Source organism: Palaemon carinicauda, chromosome 20 (genome assembly GCF_036898095.1).
Source record: "Palaemon carinicauda isolate YSFRI2023 chromosome 20, ASM3689809v2, whole genome shotgun sequence".
Classification (NCBI taxonomy): domain Eukaryota; kingdom Metazoa; phylum Arthropoda; class Malacostraca; order Decapoda; family Palaemonidae; genus Palaemon; species Palaemon carinicauda.
The window spans coordinates 74,517,875-74,530,374 of record NC_090744.1 but is presented as its reverse complement, the minus strand read 5'-3'; the positions used below and the strand labels follow the sequence as shown (position 1 = coordinate 74,530,374).

Sequence of the window (12,500 nt, the reverse complement as noted above, 5' to 3'; positions counted from 1 at the left end):
AGTTTCATCGCTTGTTGGCCTCTCTGGCTCTGTGTGTTTTCTTGGAGGGAATAAAGAACAATAGATAATCTATATGGAATTTTTGAAAAAAAGATATCAAAATATTGGACTACATTAGTAGCTTTAAGCTATTGATTACATAGCTAAATAAACTTATGTAAATTTCTGGGAGTATGGAATGAGCCACGCTCGAAGGGCACTACCCAGCCTTAATTAAATCCTCCAGAGGTGCGTAGCTGAACTATCACCATATATTCGGTAGCATAATTTAAGCATTACGTTGCTATGGTACAGTTGCCTGATTGATTTCGGCGCACTTCACGTGAAGATAGGATGACATGGATAATCAACAATGCAGCACTGGATATTCTAGTAAGACAAAAGCAAATTACCAAATGAAATAGTAATGAGAGGGAAATAAGATTTAGTAGATAATGAATAAAAACATAGATATTTAGTTATATAGACAATATTGTCTTCGTTACATTGTGAACCTACTATTAATGTCTCTATACCTAATGTGGGTGCACCAAAATTCCTGAAACCAGCTGTACCTGTCAATTTTATATTTGGAGAACAAGGAAAGTAAATTATATGGACATGTGGTCTTTTATGAATGTCAAAGAACATATAAAGCAAAAAACTAATACCTCCCCCAACATCAGCCCCTCATAAGTTCATATCATCAACCGAAATTGGTTACCAGTTATGACCCATACCAAATCTGTAAAGTCATTATAAGAATAATTTCAGAAAAAAACTATAAAAACTCTTTCGCAAACAATTATCATATATTTTAACTCTTTTAAACTATTCCCCTACTGTTGTTTAAAATATAAACCAATAGGAATATGAAGTGCATTGTCAGGTACAATCGATTAAATTGATTAATAATATTAAAAAGATAAAATCAATCTTTCTATACTGCCTCATATGTAAACGTAATAAGGTCTTGAATTTAGTTCATTGAACATACACTACCTAATTCCTAGATATGTCTTTTATAGTTAATTTTAGCCCTGAAATATAATATATATATATATATATATATATATATATATATATATATATATATATATATGAAATTTTTAATCATTTGAGAGCATTATGCAAGAGTACCTATGATTTTATTTATTCATTGAGAGATATATATAATTTCAGCAAATGACCAGAGCCTGTGTTATCCTGTTATTGTATTAGATAATACACCAAGAGACGCAAATTAATATGAAACAACCTTAAAATAAAGTAAAATGTAGGTTTGTAATATTAGAGAATCATAATTTTAATAAATCAAGAGCAAATTTAGCCTCCAAGACCACTAATGTAAAGGAAAGAGAAATCATAATAACGTTTTCCAGACAACATTGGATACCTTGTGCATGAAATCATGTGAATGAAGTCCCACTTTTTATATTAGTCAAAATGTAATATGTTGAAAAATGTATAGCACATGAAAGAAGAATTGTCAATCAACTGGAGATTTAGAAGAGTTGATCAAATTAGAATGTCCTGTTTTATAGAAAAAGAATGCATAACTTAACCTATTCCTTTTCAGTGGAATGTGAAAATATTTAAAATAAACATTTGAAGTCATTCAAGATTTAAGACGAGGCTTATGCAAATTTCTGCTGCTTCATGTGTTTCAGTCACATGGTTCTATGTTTTCGATAACTTTTAAGATTCTGTATACATTGTAGTGATATTTTTTATCAGAAAGAGAATTTTAGAACAGACCTTACTATTATGTAGTTTTAAATGTGAGTGTTCCAAAACTGTAATTTTCTATTCCCGTAGCATCTCTCTCTCTCTCTCTCTCTCTCTCTCTCTCTCTCTCTCTCTCTCTCTCTCTCTCTCTCTCTTGTAAACTGTATCAATATGTGGACTAATATAATTGTCCATATTCCCAATTAAAATCTTTTTTTCTCTTTTTTATTATCTTCAAGTTAACATTCTCAAACCTTTTTTAATGGTCCATCTATACTTGCATAAGAATCATCTTGAACTATTCCTTGTAATAAATGACTGGTATTTTTGGTTCTAAATTATATTTAAGAATTGGTAATGGCTCTGAAGAATAACACACTTTTAAGTCCTCTGAAACTCCACTACGAACAATGTCAGTCTTGCCGAACCGTAACTATTTAAAGATTATTCTGACGATCTTTTCTTTTTTTAAACCAGCAAGAACTGTTGTCATTATCCTCGAATCCCGAACGAGTTCTTACTCATTCACGTTTCATGGCAATAACGATATGACATATAACTGATTTCCAGTCTTACCTATTTTTATCCAGTCATATCATTTGCTGTGACTTAAGAATGCTGAAATTCAGAAAATGGCTGAAAATCGTAAGGATTTCCAGATTAAATTTGGTATCTACAATAAAAAAAAGTACAAAAAAGGGTAACAATATCTATTAGTAATATAGATAATCTAAAGCCAAGCAATAGGAAGCATTTAATATTAATTTAAAATCAAAATCATAGCATGTAAAACATACGTAATTCTTAATCACTCGGCAATTTACAGAAGCGATTAAATTTTGAGGGAATCAACCCATGTTTCATTTAAATACGGTATAAACTATAACATACTCTCATAGTCAATGTCAAAGTCAAAGTCAAAAACCTTTATTCCATTATAAAATGGTTATTTTGTTACATAACAATATAAATTATTTACATAAAATTCACAATAATTGGATTGTAAAAATCTAGGATATATACACATTCAAGTAAAATTTAAAAAATATTGCTTTAGTTTCTTTTTGAATAAATAAGAACTAACATTTATACATTGTCTTATTTCCAGAGGTAGTTTATTCCAGCAAGCTGGGCCCCTTGTTGCCATTGAGCGTGAACCCAAATCCGTTCGATAGCTGTCTACATATAGATTTTCCTTCTGTCTTGTTAATGTATCCCTACAATTGCCAACTGTAGGAAATGTGTATAGCCAGTTGGGATATTCTTTTCTCAAACTTTTAAAAACAAAAACACAAACATCGTACTTACACTTTTCTCTAAATTTTATCCACTTTAATTGCTGGAGGGTTGGGGTGGTGTGATTGTGTTTTTTCACCCCAATAACGGCTACTCTATCTGCAAAGTTTTGGATTTTTCTTAGCTTTTCCATGTGCATATCATTAGTTATCCCCTATATCTTAATACAGTAGTTTATTACACTCAAGACCAGACTTTCCACAATCAAAGCTCGAGTAGTAGCATCAAAGTAATCTTTTACTCTACTTAGATACATTAGAATGCCACTCACTTTTCTACTCAGCTCGTCAATGTGAGTACTGAATGTCATGTACCTGTCCATGAGTAGACCTAGATTTTTCACATGTTGACTTATCCTTACTTCATCACCATCGCATTTTATTACAATGTCATCTGGAATTTTCCTAATATACTTTGAGCTACCCACAAACATGCACTGTGTTTTAGTGGCATTTAATAATAGCCCTTTTCTTAGAAAATATTTCTTAATTTTGAGCAATATTAGTTCAGCCCTTTTAATCAAGGCATCTAGATTTTCTATTTGATCAGCCAAAAGAACTTGGGTGTCATCAGCATATTGAATTAGCAGGCAGTTTTCTATGCATTTAATCATATCATTAACGTAGACTAAAAACAGAATTGGACCTAGGACAGATTCCTGTGGGACACCAAATTCAACCTTTTCAATGTAAGAATTTACGTCTCCTAATCTAACTACCAGACTTCTATCCTTCAAGTAATCCTGAAACCAGAAAGTATCAATGTAATGTTCCTTAAGAGATTTACACAATTCATCATGGTTGACACTATCAAATGCCTTTGATAGGTCGCATAAAATCAATATGGAAACTTTTTTTCTATCAATATTTTTATAAATTACATCTGTTAATTTCATTAAAGCTTTTTCTGTTGATAAACCTTTATGGAATCCATGCTGAGTGTTAGAAATCAAATTATTTTTTTTCTAGATGTTCCATTAACTGATTACATACAATCTTCTCAATTACTTTTGATATTACTGGAAGGATAGAAACAGGTCTATAATTGCCAGGGTCGTCCTTGTCTCCTTTCTTGTGAAGAGGGTCTACGAGGGGTTGTTTCTAAATAGAGGGATATTTCCCAGTTACAATCGATGTATTTATGATAACCGAGATATAATATGCAATAACTGTAAGGGAATCTTTTAGAAAACTAGTAGGAATACCATCCGTACCGTAAGCATTACTATTATTCAAACTCTTAACAGTTATTATCATTGTTTCTACTGTAACTGGTTCTGGTCTAAACAATCTTATATAATTGCCAAAATTATTTTGATTGGTTCTAATATCTTAATTTTTGTACTTTTGTAGAATTTCCTGCATTTTACCATAAGTTATTTTTCCTACTTTAGCAAAGTATTGGTTAAATTGATCTGCTCTAGCTTTTGGGTTGTCGTATTCAATCTTTTTATTTGTTTTAGTAGATACAACATTATTCATAATTTTCCATGTTTCTTTGCGAGATTTACTTTTCTTGATCTTGTCTTTGTTATAATAAGCTTTGGCAGTACGCATCTTCGAATTGATGAGTTTTTTCATTTCCTTATACGCATTGATCAGATTTTCATCATGTCTATTTTGTTTAAGCCTTTCTTGCATTTTTTCCCTTTCAATCATACTGTTTTTTAGATCATTGTCTATCCAAGGTGCACTAGGTCTCCTTATTTCCTTCGTGGTTATTGGGGCACATTTATCTAAGGCACTGTTATATACCTCATTGAAAATTCCTGTTTGAATATCTGTGTCATCAGTATGCATGATTGTATCTAAAATTAGTTTTTGGTCTAGCATTGTATTGCACAAAAAGTCTGCAGAATAATATTTTAAACACCTAGAGGTTACCGTGACTGGTTTACGCTTTGGCTTCTTAATATCTATGATAAATGAAATATGTTTATGGTCAGCTACAATACTAGGATTTACCTCGATGTTAATAACACTTTCCTGATTGTTAGTTATTAAAACGTCTAGTAGTGTGGATGAGATGGGGCTAACTCTAGTAGGTTTATTAATCATTTGATTTAATTTGGCGACTCTTAAAATATTATGCATCTATGCTGAACCTAACATCAAATCATCATTTAGATCACCTATTACATAAATTGATTTATTCTTTAGAGAAACCATTCTCAGACATTCCAAAATATAGTTAAAAGTATCATTTGAAGCATGCGGATGTCTATACAAGCAACCAATGATAACAGAAGGTACCTTACGAGATTGTACAGAGAGCTAATCCTCTTCTACCCCCTCTACTCTTTGAACATTAAGATTACAAATATTAACAGAGAGATTATTTTTTTACATAAATACAACAACCTCCACCTCTACCTTTGTCACCTCTACATATTGTATAATTAGGAAATTCAATGAGTGAATCGACAATATTCGAGGTTAACCAAGTCTATTATCTTGGGAGTGGTAGGAGTGGGTATTCCATCTAAACCCCGTCCGAAATGGCCGCTTAGGCCAACCTACTCTTCTTTGCGTCGACGGGTTCTTGGCGGCTTCAATTGTCTTCTTCTTATGTGGGGCAGGAACAGGAGAGAGAGAGAGAGAGAGAGAGAGAGAGAGAGAGAGAGAGAGAGAGAGAGAGAGAGAGAAAGAGAGAGAGAGAGAGATATTGTAGGTTGGCTGGGTACATGAAATGAGAAGGCAATATATACAAAATTAGGATGACGTAGAAAATGGGAAAGAGGTGGGAGTAAATCATTTTAATTAAGTCTTTGAAATTCCTCCTCCCTCCTCCCATAAACTCCAACCTGAGCAAACATATGTGGGTAAAGGGGAACACAGTTAACGTAAACCTAACTTTGTTATGAAAGACCTATGACCCGAGGCTACCTTCTGATTGAGCCACAAATTAATTTCATATCTCAAGAGATCACAATATAATCACATTCTGGAATTTCATCTATGCTCGAATTCCTTTCGCCGGGAAACAGAGGTAATTATTTACTTCCACCAAAGCAGCAGAGTGCATCAACTCACTCAACAGAAGAACCATATTTCCTCAAACTACTTCATTGCTAATGCTTTTCTCATTGAAAATATACTCTCCTTCTTTATCAGTACTAAAATAGATTCAGTTATTCCAAAAGGCATTAGATTCCATAATATTATTATTTTTTTTTCAATCAAATACCTTTATTTAGATCATTCAAATTATTTCGGTTATTGGCCTCCTTGAAAAATTCTTTGACTGATTTTTGCGTTTTTATATTATATTTTGAATCGGCAGAAATGTGGAACTAATTTTCCATTAAATATCCTTAAACATCCCTGAGTCTATAGTAAGTAAAGTTTGGTAAGCTAACATAAATAATAGTAAAATCAACGCTATACACATTAAATGAGAAAATATATATTAGAAAGGGATTTTCTTGGACAAATTTCATAAATTTTTGAAAAGTATACATATATATCGGACATCTGTCATTCTAATGTAGCAATTTTCAAATCAATTGAAGTTTCCTTAATGTATAAAATCTAATTTATTTAGCATCTTCAAATTTTAGGTTCTCGTGTCCTTGAAGCATCAACTTATGTATTAAGAACCACTATCTTTAATATAATAACAAAAATTTGACTCGAATCTCTCAACTGAATCAAACAATGAAATTTCTACATTTCTGTATCTCAAAACGTATTATAAAATGGCATGTCTGTGAAGCCAACTGGTGTAGTGTGTGGTATCTCATTACTATTCATAGTTAAGTATCATTATAGGTCTGCAAATTATCTACATCTTTTTGCTAGGAATTGAATTTACGCAATTTTTCTCACAGACCATAGTTGTGTTCACATAAACATGTGTGACCAATTACATAATTATATAATCATATTCATAAGTTTTTATATCAAATTAAAAGTAGAGTCTTGGCCAAATTGTTGGAAATTGAATTTAGGTAACTTTTCTCACTGACCAAAGTTGAGTTTACATAAACATGTGTGTGAAAATACATAATTATAGAATCCTATACATCAGTTTTTATAACAAACCAAAAGCAGACAATCTTGGCCAATTTGTTTAATTGAAAGTTTTACATGATATATGCAGAATACAAGTTGAACACCACACGTTTAGTTTGCTGTCATCGAAATTGGAAGTCCCATATATCACTAAGTAACTTTACCCATCTCACCATAAAACATAAGAGTATGCTTCTATTGTAAATTTCATCTCACTCTTTAAGAAAACTAAATACCGATTTCAAAGGATTTCGTTTGAAATTCACTAACTGGCAACTACAACGCATATCCCAAAACTTATTTTTTTCCTACATTGAAAGCTTTATCAATCAAAATAAAGGAAACATATGATGCGCAACTATCCTATCTATGATAATCATAAGAATCATACGAAAAAATTATGGTAATAGTGTGGTTACCTGTTAGTATATTTTATTATAATTATTGCCATCTTCTTTATCTAATGGTGAGTATCATTTATTGACTGTAGAGTCAGTACATGTTATTAAAGCTTTTGATAATGAAACCTAATTGATGAAAAATCTAGTTTTTTACCATTCAGATAGGTCGCTGAAAATGGGAGGAAAGAGAAGCGAAGGAGGATTTAGAATGATCTGGAAAAATATGGACGAGTGGTCAGCAATGGGTATAGTTGGATTATTATGTGGGTGCTTATGAAGTGGAAAATGTTGCAAATTCCCTCTGCCGGGGATGGAGAGGTTGATAAAAAACTCAGCATATTGAGGGGGAATGCACTGATTATTATTATTATTATTATTATTATTATTATTATTATTATTATTATTATTATTATTATTATTATTATTGTCGCGAACAAAATGAGTGACCTTATATGAAATGAAATTTTTTTTTGAAGAAATCTAACCCAACCCGTAGCCCAGTCATTCACTAACCATAGATTTCATAGTAGGTTGGTGAGGGTGGTGGGGGGGGGGGGGGGGGTGAGTAGCTGATATTTTCAGCGACAGAGTCAGTAACTCCTATACCAATATATATATTCAAATGAAATTTTAAGGCATTATTCACATATATATAAGCCTAAATTTTATCATGCACTGGCTGTCACTTGTGTTCATAACTGATGACTTTTAGTTAGCGAAAAAATCAGTGAGGAGGAGCAAACTATTCCTAGAGTTTTACAGATATCCAAATGATTATCACAGGGTTTGGTGGGTGTTATGTTGACTACATCCAAACCAATTTACGCATTGACACTTGCCATAGAAAATTCACAGTATCCATTTTTTTCTATATCCACGGGAGGTCGATTTTCGGCGGCGCCGTTACTACTTATAGAATACTTCACATATCTAAATGAAATTTAACGTTATTTATGGGATGTATATTTACTTTGTCGATACCTATTTTAGTTCTGATATATGCTATAGAAAAGCCACAACAAATGTTTATTTTTGTAAGGGTTGAATGGTTTTTTTTGGCGGTTGAATAAATTGTTCTTGGAATAATTCAGCTTATATATTCGGCGGAGGGGTCAATAACTTCTATACCAATAAATATCTAGAAATAAGATCTCAATATATATATATATATATATATATATATATATGTATATGTAAATACAGTATATATATATGTATATATATATATATATATATATATATATATATATATATATATATATATACTGTATATATATATAAATATATATATATATATATATATATATATATATATATATATATATATATATATGTATATGTAAATGCATACATACACACACATATATATATACATATATATATATATATATATATATATATATATATATATATATATATATATATATATATATATATATATATATATACATATATATATATATATGCATATACTTTATATGTATATGTATATATATATATGTATATATATATATATATATATGCATATACTGTATATGTATATGTATATATATATATATATATATATATATATATATATATATTTATATATATATATATATATATATATATTTATATATATATATGAATATATATATGTATATATATATATATATATATATATATATATATATATATATATATATATATATATATATATATATATATATATATATATATATATATATATATATATATATTTATATATATATAAGTTATATATATATATATATATATATATATATATATATATATATATATATATATATTTATATATATATTCATATATATGTATATATATACATATTTATATATATATATATATATATATATATATATTTATATATATATATATATATATATATATATATATATATATATTCATATATATAAATATATATATATATATATATATATATATCTATATATATATATATATATATATATATATATATATATATATATATATATATATATTTATATATATATATATATATATATATATATATATTTATATATATATATATATACATATATATATATATATATATATATATGTATATATATATTCATATATATAAATATATATATATATATATATATATATATATATATATATATATATATATATATATATATATATATATAAGCTTTATTTTTGCCAATTTTTATGTTCATAGCTGCTGTATGCATGGCCTGTCTGTCATTTTTGTTCACAAGTGAAGATTTTTAGCCAAGAAAAAATCATTGAAGAGCCGAATATTAGTCGTAGAGTTTACCAGTAATGTAAATTATTTTAACAGGGTATGATGGGTGTTTTGTGAACTACATTCATACCAATGTTCGTATTGATACTCTCCATAGAAAGTTCATAGCGCCGTTAATTACTCGTAGAATACCTTATATATCTAAATAAAATTTCTAGGGATTTATCGGAGGTATATTTGATTTGTCCATACCAATTTTCATGATGATGTCTGCCATAGAAAAGCCACAGCAAAAGTTTATTTCGGTATGGGTTGAATGGTTATTTTTTTAGAGGTGGAATAAATTTACATATCCAGTTGAAAATTTCAGGGATTGATGGGAAACAAACTTTCTTTGTTCCTGCCGAATTCAATGATACTATCTCCAGTTGCAAAGACATAATTAATTTTCATATATCCTTCTTAAATATGATGTTAACTCCAGCAACGTTATAGTGAACTGTGTGTAATTGAGCAATATCACCAAGGGACAATGCCAATCTCATATAAATTATCCATGGCGAGTTCAGCTACTTATTATTATTATTATTATTATTGTTATTATTATTATTATTATTATTATTATTATTATTATTATTATAATTATTATTATTATTATTATCAGCTATACTACAACCTTAGATGGAAAAACAAAATGATATAATCCCAATGGCTCCGACTAGGAAAAATAGCCCAGTGAGGAATGGAAATAAGGAAATAAATAAATATGAGAAATTATGAACATTCAAAATTAAATACTTTAAAAATAGTAACAACATCAAAATTGATGTTCAATATATAAACTATAAAAAGACTTATGATAGCCTGTTCAACATAAAAACATTTGCGGCAAGTTTGAACTTCTGAAGTTCTACAGATCCAACTACCAAATTAGAAAGATCATTCCGCAACTTGGTCAGTGCTGGAATGAAACTTCTAGAACACTGGGTAGTAATGAGGCTTACTGAGGCATGACTATTAGAATTAACTGTATTCTTAATGTTACAAACAAGATGGTACTGTTCAATAAGGTGTGAATGTAAAGGAGGGTCAGCATTATGAAAAATGACATATAACGTGCATAATGAACTAATTGAATTGTGGTGCCAGAGATTAATATCTAGGTCAGAAATAAAAAAAAAATTACCACACCGTAAGTTCCTGTCCAAGAAATTGAGAATCAGCAAGCGAATACCAGATAGGAAAACAATACTCGAAACATGGTAAAATGAAAGAATTAAAACACTTCTTCAGAATGGATTGATCACCGAAGTACTTACAAGACTTTCTTAATAAGTCAGATTTTCTCTTACAATTGATGAAGAGATAGATCTATTGTTTCTCAAAAGTAAATTTGCTGTCGAAAATCACACCTGCAATTTTAAAAGTCATACAATGTTAAAGAATCACTATCAATACTGAGATCTGGATGCTGAGGAACCCCTGTCCTCCACCTTCTTACAATAATACGTTGATTTTGCTAGGATTCTACTTCATGCCCCATAATTTCTACCATGCACTGATTTTAGGTAAATCTATATTAACCCTTTAACAACCAAATATCCTAAGCGGGATCTTTAAAACAGCTACTTTCTGATATTCGTGATGAACAAGTTTTAGCTTGTATGAAATTGACTCTTTGGCCACTCATAGCTACACTCCTCTGCTCTTCAAATCAGCCAGTCACAAGCCGTCTGCCCATCTCGTCCAGACTGTAGGGGGTTCGAAAGATACCTCCCTCAGTCATGCTCTGGTTGGAAAAGTGTCAAGACGTGATGCAGCTACCTCCACAGATTAGCCTTCCCCCCAGCCTTTGATATACTTATCTTTTGATGTGGATTTTAAGTGCTTTAGTGTTACTGAAGTGTCGTAGTAACTAGTGGAAAAAAGTATAGATCCTATGTAGCATACTTCAATCGAGTTCAGACAGACCACGGTCATCCCATGTGGGACCTTTTGGACTGTAACGGGTAAACTAGCCAATAGAATACGACACCTAACAAATACTTTCTAGTCCTTATTTTAGACATTTTGGAATATTTTAAAAATTATTTATAGAAATGTTTGTGATGATTCGGAGATGATAGGTTCATGTGCATATAAGTTATTATCTTACAAGGGATTTTTTAGGCAAAGTCACATTTTTTTCATTACATATATTTGAATTTTTTTTTTCCTTTTACAGTTTCACAGCCGTATGTATTATGGGCATCACAATGCTGCATTGGAGACTTAGGATAGTACACCATGGGTAGCCCCTGACGATGCTGAAAGAAGTGATGTTGACGTGAGCTCTTGGGAAGTTGACAGTAATGACGACGACATTACCTACGTTCCAGACGAAGGCCTTACTCAGGAGGATGCCCTTGACCCTCCTACCTCTAGAGGTTAGTATGACAAGAGAGAGAGAGAGAGAGAGAGAGAGAGAGAGAGAGAGAGAGAGAGAGAGAGAAATTAGTTTTAAAGTTTTTTTGAAAGCCTTGTTATTATAAGGGTTCTTTGAATTTTGTTGCTCTTCAAATGATTTTTAAGAAATGGGTATTTTTAAAACTTATTTGTTTACTTGCATACTCAGTGACATGCACATTCACATGAATGCACACGCATGCACACACACAAGCACATACTCATCCACATAAAAGCATACATGATGCCCACACACATGCAAACCCATATGCACACATACATGCAGACCCCTATGCACACAAACATGCACACACACAAGCACACATGCATGCACACAACCATGCACATACTTATACACACACAAGCACACATGCAAGCACACACATGCATGT

General features: G+C 30.4%; 1 pseudogene; it reads left to right on the top strand.

Annotated features, from left to right (window-relative positions):
• LOC137659897 (piggyBac transposable element-derived protein 3-like) overlaps positions 1 to 12,500 on the top strand; it is a 126,817-nt pseudogene that overhangs the window by 8,825 nt on the left and 105,492 nt on the right.